Source organism: Botryllus schlosseri, chromosome 5 (assembly GCF_051294905.1).
Source record: "Botryllus schlosseri isolate E-star chromosome 5, Bs_hap1, whole genome shotgun sequence".
Lineage (NCBI taxonomy): Eukaryota > Metazoa > Chordata > Ascidiacea > Stolidobranchia > Styelidae > Botryllus > Botryllus schlosseri.
Genome location: NC_137240.1, coordinates 22,987,060 through 22,997,253, shown reverse-complemented (window position 1 = coordinate 22,997,253; position 10,194 = coordinate 22,987,060). Strand labels below are relative to the sequence as shown.

The 10,194-nt window shown below is 40.3% G+C and overlaps 1 long non-coding RNA gene across 1 annotated transcript; it reads left to right on the top strand.

The window, feature by feature from the left end:
* Positions 1–5,354: 5,354 nt before the first annotated feature.
* LOC145439440 (uncharacterized) lies at positions 5,355–9,006 on the top strand. The gene is made up of 2 exons (XR_013915211.1): positions 5,355–6,221; positions 6,277–9,006. It is a non-coding gene; the product is annotated as an uncharacterized LOC145439440 (long non-coding RNA).
* Positions 9,007–10,194: the final 1,188 nt, after the last annotated feature.

Here is a 10,194-nt window from a genome sequence, read left to right as displayed (position 1 = left end):
CGAAATTCATTCGTGAATATGAAAAAATGTTCGCGCTTTGCGCGACAATGACCTGTCCCAGTCGTTATTCATAACATGACAACTGTACCGATTTTGATGCGTGTAGTAAGACAATATGAAATATTAGATTCGTTTGGAGCTCACCAGAAATGGACAAGGACAGTTTAATATTGGTAATTGGTGTCCAGTTGGTTCATTGCGACTTTTTCCTGGAATGCGGCCGTAGGCCGTATAATTTATCTAAATGCGGCCGTGAATAGCAGAAACATTGGTCACCCTTGCTCTAGTATCATACTTTCAGAAAAACGGCTGCATATACTACATTTGGGGTTCATAATTTTCAAGGTCCACTGGTCCGCCATATATCTTTTGAAATTTTAGTGGTCCGCCAGGTGAAAAAGGTGGAGAGCCACTGTCCTAGATAGAAAATATTCAAATACGAGGTATGCAGTAGCAAAAAAAAGACACGAATAGTAAAGTTAGCACAATGCACATGAGTAATGGCAGATCTCACCGTGACTTCGGTGTGTATAACGGAAGCCAAGAGAGAAAGTTAACCGGCCCAAAAGTCGGCGGCAAAGTCTCGGAAACGGAAACATTGCAACGCGCGAGAATGACTTCGTCCAAACAAATTGCGAAAGGCAACAACCATAAGAACATTATAAAATTTCCGCAGTCGGCCTTGATAGGCAATTATAGTCACCGTTGCGTGTGAATTGTAATGATAGTAATACTAATATTATTTAAAAAGGAAACTGAAAGTGCGACTAGCGTTGTTGAAGTCGACGCGTCTTCATGGACAGCACTAGTGGTTATCTTCTCAGTCTCATGGAGATGAGCTTTCATGGACCTGGCTATCCAGCTCCGGCCAGAGACCGGCAGGAGAAGAACCCATTTACGCACCACAAAACCAATCGCTGCCAAACCAATTGGCTAATATCGTGACAGCATTCTGAAGCAAACCAATAGCGGCAAAACCATAATGTGCCACAACCAATATCGAACTTCCGCACATCTCGTGTCCAGCTCTGGCGCACCGAACACGCATGGAGACAGAAGAGGATCGCCCACGACAATCATCCTAAACCACGTAAACATTAAAACCTCACCACTACGACAAACTTTCTGAAGCTAGTTTTTAATATTATTGGTGATGTTATATGCTTTTTCTTTAATGAGTCGATACGTCTAGGCATTTTCCCAGATGCAGTGAAAACTCTCAGAGTAATGCCAGTGTTTAAAAAAGGCTGTAAAAAGCTAATTTCTAACTACCGACCAATATCTGTTTTGCCAAATCTTGCCACGGTTTTTGAGAAACTGATTGACTGCCGACTCAAGAATGTTTTTGAATTGAATGCAGTACTCTCTCCGACTCAGCATGGATTCAGATCAAACCACAACACCAACCATGCAATAATATCAATTGTAACGGACTATTACAAAACTATCAAGCAAAAAGAAGTGGCTGCAGCATTTTTATCGTCCTCCGCAAAGCTTTCGACACAGTTAACCACAGAATCTTAAGATATAAGCTAGAACACTATGGAATCAGGGGTATTGCAGCAACTCTACTTGAAAGCTACCTCTCAACCTTTTTCACCTCGCGGACCGGTAAAATTTCAAAAAATGTCTTGGCGGACCGGTGAACTTTCAAAATTGAAATGAAGCCAAAATGTAAAATATGCAACCGTTTTTTGCAATGGTATGGTGCTAGAGAGTGATATTTAAAGGGTTTTGATCGCAATTAATTATCTTCATGATGGCATCCATGTGATTTTAAGGTAGTCGCAGTCAGTCTGCTGAGTCGTTTACAGTCTTTCGCGCCGAAGGCCGTGGGTTTAACCGACCACGCCAACTCGAATATTCTTCTCTTTGACAATATCGAGAGAAGAAGCGTCTCGGCGTCTAACCAAGCATCTTGTCGTGCTACCTTGTTCATTGCCCACTGCCACCGCACGAATAGGTTACTCTGGCAACTACGAATACAATACGTGCCGCAAGAAAACACCTTACAGCAACTATACCGGCCATCCGCCAATCCGTGCCGAAAAAGCACTTCGTCAGCCCTCCCCAAAACGTTGGTTTTCGGCCCCCATAGAGCGATAAGCCAAACTTCCAGGGGCCCCCACGCCCCCAGACCTTACAGTTGGGCCTCGGGCGGATGTTTTCACCTGTACTTGTGAGCACATTCATTCTACTAAGTGTAAGCAGAGAGTTTATGTAGCGCCAACAGCGAAAATTTTCGATCATTCATGACTAAATCGCTTTTCTCGCTGCCGAATTTTTGTTGCACTAATCGGAGTCCCATGTAAGCCTGAACTTCATTATGTGTTGGTACGTCCTGGCGCGATAATGGCTGACGCCGAAATGCCTATTTCTATAAATCATGCGTATTTCTCGGAGAAGGGCACCTGATAAGCATAACATTTAGAGACACTAAATCACGCAAAGCACGAAAAGAAATTGAAAAATGTTGGAAGAAGTTTCAATAAAATACGTTATTATTTATGTACATTTGCATAATAATTTTGAGCTCTTCTCAAACTCGGCCCCTCTTTAATTGGGCGGTTTGGGGTGCCCCGGTTACGGTCCTGCACAAAATGAATGAATCGAAAACGAATGATCGCGTAAACTGCGCTGTTTAGCGATGAATTAGCTCATTCCAGTACTGTACTTGTCGCTCGCATGTAGTCAAATGAAACGTCTTGAACTTTAAGTCAAATCGAACATGTGTCCAGCCCTAATGTTACCTCACGAAGTTCTGAATCAGTTTAAAATTTGATGTTTTATTTATTTTATCAATGGACAAGCCTTCAACATTGCATCTTGGATTTAAAGTAAAACATTGTAATATACCTGGCGGACCGGCAGGAATGTCGTCGCGGACCGGCACCGGTCCGCGGACCGGCGGTTGAGAACCACTGCTATAGACGGCGAATCCTAATCTTGTGCGACCATCTGTGACGTCACAATGAATCCGTAGAAATTGTGACATACTGTACATTACTAGTAGACATATACGCACGAGAACGCACTTCAAATCAATACATGCGATCGATGTAGGTCTACCGCGTTGAAACACTGATGTGACGTCTTAATACCGGTAATGCACTGATTACTATCAAGAGATACAGTCAGATAAAATAATACGAATATTCAAGTCTGACTGAAGCAAGAACAATATCAGCGTATGTCCTTATCGACGAAAGATACCCATTCAAACGAATCGAATAAAATCAAAATTTGTGCTGCTGAGAAGCTGATGCAATTCAACGCCCTTCAGTGCACAGTTGCAGAATTTCCCGATCAACGTTTGTAAAGGGATGGATTTTTTCAACAATATTGATGCTTGTACTTGCATATTCTGCATATAATCCTATACGTGATCAGATTTGTCTGATGGAAGTGATGACTTCGAAAATTCACGGCATGTTATTGTACGGTAAATGTTACGCGATGTTCATGCCACGCGGAAAAAACTATTCGTTAGTATCTCGCAGATTAACTTCGACCTAGCCCATTGTTATTTATAACTTCGTCAAACCATGTTATTTCGCCATTCCCAGAAAAGATTGCGCTAATGAAATGATATCAGTATCGCTCACGCGTACAAGACCATACTAAAAGAAAAATCTCTTTCGTGAAGCGCACGTGATTGCAAATTCTCATTTCTTCGCGGAGCGCAGTATCTACCTTTGAGGGCAGCACTTGTACCACGGTTTCAGACTTCAGCGACGACAATATTTGCCCTGGCAATGTTCCCTCTAATTTTTCACGAGCCTGCGGAGAGCTCAGTTATTTTTAGTTGTATCGAATCTAGCTTTCATTGTAAGGATTACTTCAGCTGTGCGACAATTTCAAGTTGGTATTATTGCGTGTCATCAGTTTACCGGCAGTGAAAACCAATCAGCAACCAGTGATATTGGCTAACTAGGCTACTCGGGCAAATGAACGAATTCAACAGTATACTAATCAGGATGAATTTGAACCATATCGAAGCGAGAATATATTGGAGTAGCCTACATATGACTAAAATAATTCATTCAGGTGCCAGGTGAATATAAAACGTAGCGTAAGTAGTACAATATTAAAACAAGTTACTCTTGCACGATGGGAAAAGTTTGAGAAACATTGCCCATAAAGCCGAGCCGTCACTGGAAATGAAGCTATGGAATTAACAGTTTAGGGCGGAGATCAGAAAGTTTGATTGATTATAGAGTGGATTATATCGTTTATCAGGATTTAACAACCCAGGAAACAGGTTGATCGTTGCTCATAAAGTCAATTGAGATACATTTTAATCTCATGATTTAGAAAACCTGGGTAAACTGTAGACTTGGTAAAATTCCTACGCAAAAAATGTGATTATGATCATTGTCTCCCAGATAATGGCTTCGCTCATTATCGGACAATCAACAAATTATGCAAGCACCATTGCCGAGCAATATATTTAATATTTCATAATCGTTGCGTTGTGTCGCTGTACCCTATACTAATTGGATGAAGTCACGATATCGGAATTCAAGAGCCATAAACGTTGCGGCTGAATAAACCTTGTATGACCTTTGCGACGTAACTGTTATATAGTTGATTGCCATTCAGTTTCGCACTCGTTGCCTGCTTTGTATCAGTGGCTAATATTAGGGATATCAATCTTATACTTAATCGTATTTATATCGCAATTTTTATAGATCATAAAATAATTATTATGAACATTCTGGTTTAAATTTGTAACGGTCCTCAAGGATACACCGTCAAGTAAGTTTATTTTGATTTATTCGTTACTAAACAATTTGTGTTAATTCCCTGTGTATAAATGCTTCCAGAAAACCGTTTTTTCGTCTGTATAAAATAAAAACCAACGAAGCAGGCATAAACGCGTCATCTTGGGCTGTTGCGTAGGACAGTTATATCTCTATTGTGTATACGAGGAAGATTCCACCCCTCTTTCGTGGTTACATTGGATACGACTTACATTTTGCGATGATTATAATTATACCTGCTAAAATCGCAGTATCTTTTATCAGCAGCCGGCCGTTTCATTCAACAACCTGACAACTGACAGTCAATAACTCTTTTTCGCATAAACCACCTACTTGCTTGACAACTCGAGACAACTCGGGAAATGAACGTGCGTTACCATTACCGATTTTATGTGTCCCAATCAACAGTTTTCAATCAGACGATTAGCATTTTCCCGGATCAGCTAAGCTTATCATCTCCGCACGAAATGTATCACGATTGAGAGTTTTTAATTACTCGATTAGCATTTTCTCTGATCAACTAACTTCATGACGTACGCCCCTAAAAGTATACCACAATTTGGTTAGTAATAGCGAGAAGTATAAGGCAACTCTATAGTGTCAAAGACTGTGGTAGATGAAGTGGCAGATCGATAGATATCATTCGGAGTGGATTTCTGTGAAAGGTGATACCGGCAGATGAGATTTATCTCGGTCTGGCTCTAGTTCGCACAAGGAATAATAAGTATATATGGCTAGCTTCACGTTACCAGGAAGTGCTCAACTTGTGAAATACACTTACGCAGCTGTTTGAACCGGGATATGAACTTGAATCATCAGAAAACTAACTGTATGACATATTAATTTGCGATAAACTCACCACACCGTATCTGCTGTAGGAGTACCGTTCAATATCGCGTATAATTCCCAGAAGGATTTAGCTTCCACTCCGCCCTTATTGTAGTGTGGTTATGTTATAACGAACTGGTAATATTGAACTTTTACTTAACTAGTCCGAACATGTGTCAATAAACAGGCAAAAGTCAATGTTATATAAATAGTAATAGATATAATTTTAATCATAGCTTGCGTACAGGGATGATATTGATTCACAAATGTTTAGGTACATGTTGCGGTTATCAGTTGATTGAGCAGTGCCAAGACTATCTTCGTAACCGTCATTGCGGACAGAGATAGACACGCTAATTGATAACGTGTGTATCGCAAGAAAGGGAAGTTCTATGGTGACGGTCAAGTGAACAGCTGAAGTTGAATTCGATACTATGCCAATGTACTAGGTCTTTGCTGTCAGTGGTTCTTAACTGGTGTTCCGCATTATTTCGACGCGGTCTAGAAAGTTCATGAACCACTGCTATTATAGTGTTATTTATTCACAGTTTATAAAATTACAGAGCGTCACAACGTATATAGATGACAATATCCGCTCTGGGGTCGTGGGTTTCCGACTCCTAAACTAAGGTAACACGAACATGCAAACTTCTAGTTTTATATTATCCTTACCCGTACATTCTAGATCAGCGACATCTTTAAACTGCAATTGTTTTCTGGAAAGGAACGTGGTAACTGACAATTTTATTGGAGGTCGAGGTTGGTTTGCCTGTGAATATTTTTCTATGATTTTAACCGTAAATTGTAGTATTATGGGATTATCAGTTTTTCCGTGATTTTAGTTATGAACAATCTATTGACAACTTTTATTTATCCAAATTATTTCGGCTTTCACACTGGACTAAACATGCGAATTCACGCGCTCGCGATACTGTGTCGCTAGGAACATGTTGTATCAGGTACGCACAAATGTACATTATATAATCAAACGTGTGCAGCAGAAATGACCACCATCCAAAAGTTCATTTTGTTCAAGAAGATAGTGTGCTAAAATAGATTACCTATGATTCTTATCGTGACTTGTTGCTCACTTCTATTTCGATTTCAGGATTTTTTCTTTGAACATGGGCATTCGCATTCTACCAATATAGCTTCTTAGCAAAATCTGTCAGCAATTTTCGCAACGCCATGCGGTTTTCGCATATTTAGCCCGTAAAGTTTAGGGTTCAAACGACAACCGACATTTAGATATCTATCATATTGCGGTAGGGATGGTGCGAACCTCTGAAATGTTCTGGTTCGTGTGAACGCGAACTTTTTGGAAAAGTTCTATGTGAACGCTGACGTGAACACGAGCCTATATATAGGTGACGTGGCATCATATTGCTAATTCCAACCCTACATTTCAGCGAAGTAATATATCAACGTACAGGTACGCGATACCGATTTTTTCCACCGATATTACCACGGATATTACTTACACCCCAATCGCACTGATTTGGGTTATATGACACAATAAACATATTGAGATTTTTTACATTATCGAGATTTTTTACAATACACAACGACATATTATTTACATCAATTTCATTGATTGGTTGAATAGGCCTAATTTGCTGACTACCTTCATGTAGTGTATTTCTTTTTTGATGTTGTGTGACTGAGCGCGAAGCTCACAAATGGAGAGCTGGATATTTCGAGCAAACTTTTGTAACAAAGCAAATCAAATTTTTAAAATTGGTAAGGTGCGTGTTCGTTAAGTGTTGATTTGTTCATGCTGCCAGCACCGTGCAGAGAGTGGTCCGAAGTTGAAATGCAAAGGATTCAACCAAAGACGTTATAATGACGTGGAAAATTGCAATATATGAAGAAAAAAAGGTTCACAGTGCAGAGCCTACTAAGGTTCGTTTGTGAACGTGAACATCTAAATCTCTATGCTTCTCACGCAGAACACGAACGTGAATCTCACGTTCACGCCGTCCCTAACACACGCTAGAAGGGATTTGTAATGACCTGTATTTTCAATGAATAGTCAATGCGCCGTCTGACTGTATAAAAGTGTACGCCTACATAGTAAAATGATCAACGAGCATAAATTGTTAGTAATCTACAAAATGTGATTGCTCTCGAGTCATATAGTTCTAGTCGCTGCGATGGAATTGTTATTCTACAACACGCCACTTCCTATGTCTGATTGCATTACGAATGCGAGGAGTTCGAACTCTAAATCCAATTCAAGCTCCAGCGGAAGTTTTGCATATTTTGATAAGGATCGTGTCACAACACAACGTGACATGAGAGAGATTCGTCACACTGAATGCTCATGTTCAGTTGTAATTCAGATAGACAGCAGAGATTAGCGGCGACTAAGCAAATGGCTACCCGTTAAACATACTCTGCAATAGGAAATTTACCTTAACCGGCAATGTCAATTTAGAGGCCAATTCAAAATCTTCTATAATCAAAACGAAATCCAGAACTTATCTGAAACAAGTCGTGTGTAAAATCTGCTACCTGTAGCGTTATAACGTCAAGTGAAGGTTCATCAATATAGTAAGATACATGAACTCAAAAATGGAATATAGGTTGCAGGCCAGTTTACAAAGATCCATTTCCTGTGGTATTCTCGTGAGCCACATATCCGTCATTGCAGATGAAATTGATGGGATTGCTCTAATTACATACCTATTCTTTGCTAACTTGGCCAAAATTATACGTATGAAAATATTGAATGTCGACCCGGTGTAAAAGACTAGACCAGGGGTGGGCAAACTTTTGAGCTCGCGGGCCGCATTCAACATCTAAATCCATGCGCCGCACTATACAAAATTGAGATTATAAACCAAAACGCAATATTGGTATTTGAATATATAGTGAGGACATGGAGAGGCTTATTTGAAACAAAATAAACATTGCTTTGATGATATCGTACACACGTCAGAAACATGGTGGCGAGATTTCATAGGCTGGTCGACCTCAATAACCAATTTGTCAAAACTATGGAGATGAAAGTCGGTTGTCCCGATTCTTAGAACAGGATTGAAATTTAAATCTGTGAGCAGCGATCTGTTCATAGATTTACTAATTCCACATTTGGTTCAGTTCCAGGACACACAATGCTGACAGCATCATGACCATGTTAGCTTCAAACACGCTTCTACGATGTGTAGATAAAATATAAATACCCCATCGCATACAGAGAACGAATCTACCAAAGACACGCGCGAATCGTTTGTATAAGCACATCACTGAAATGATCAAAACTGGAGTGGCCAATATGAAATCCCACTCGTGATCCGAATTATGTCAATCTCGTTTAGGATTTCTGTTATGTTCAGTAGTTGAAACCTTTCAAACTGCGTGGGCCTTGAGATCGGGCTGTCGCGCCAGAAATTAAACATAAAGTAAGGAAGTATTTTTAAGATACGCCCCCCCCCTCTATGATGGGGAAACATTTCGCGCCCCCCTTATCGTCATATCACAAAACGCAACCAGGGTGCTAGCAAACCTAACTGATAGTTTGATGGCACGGAAGGTTACGACTGTGGACGAGAGATTTTTAAATATGAAATTGAGACTAAATACAGAGCAACAATTATGAAGTGAATCAGAATTTTTTTTTCAGTGGAGCTCAGCTTCGCGCCCCCTTCAGATGCTTTCACGTCCCGAAGGGGGGGAGGAGGCGCACCCCAGTTTTAGAATTATCATGGTGAAATGTACTAAAAACATTAATCAAGTCCCTGCATTAATTCGATTTTTGATTTTTGATTTTTGATTTTTCTATCAATATTATAAAAAAGTTACGTTAGACTCTCGCGGACTGCACAGAACGGTGTTGCGGGCCGTAGCTTGCCCCCCTTGACTAGACCATAGTAGTCGACAAACATCATGAATACCAAAAAAACAACACCAAAAGCGGATTTCGATAAGGTCGGTTTGCAGGAATTTATATGGCAATCCGAGATTTATATTAAATAATACTAGCGTATCATTTTTAGGGCCGTAACAGCACTTCGTCAGACCCCGCCCAAAGTAAAAAAGTTGGTCTTGGGCCCCCAAGTAAGTCAACTCTTCTCGCCTAGACGCGCAATGCGCGTGAAATTTCTATAATTCATGACTGAATCGGTCAATATGATCGGAAATTACATATATATTGCTATCAGTTTTCATCCTCTCTCTGCTCTCGTAATCTGATTAACCGGGAGAGCTGAGTGAGTTGTGTTTGAAAATGTAGGACTACCAATAATCATTAAACATTTCCGGGTGTATACCCGTTGGCAGGAACGAAACTGCACTTCGTCAGCCCCAACCCCCCCCCCAAAAAAAATCTTGTTTCTTGTGCTCCCATAGGGTGATAAACCGACCACCCCCCATCACGTTGTTCTCTTTTGACACGAAATTATAAACATACTGTATAGTGAGCCAGCGCGAAGCGAGAAAATTTTCGATAATTCATGATAACATCGGTTAATAAGATAGGGAATTGCATGTATTGCTATCAATTTCGTGTCCTCTCTACTCACGTAATCAGGTTTACCGTTAGAGCTGAGTGAGGTGTCTTTGAAACTGTAGAGCCCTTAAAGATTAATTAAACATCCTCGGG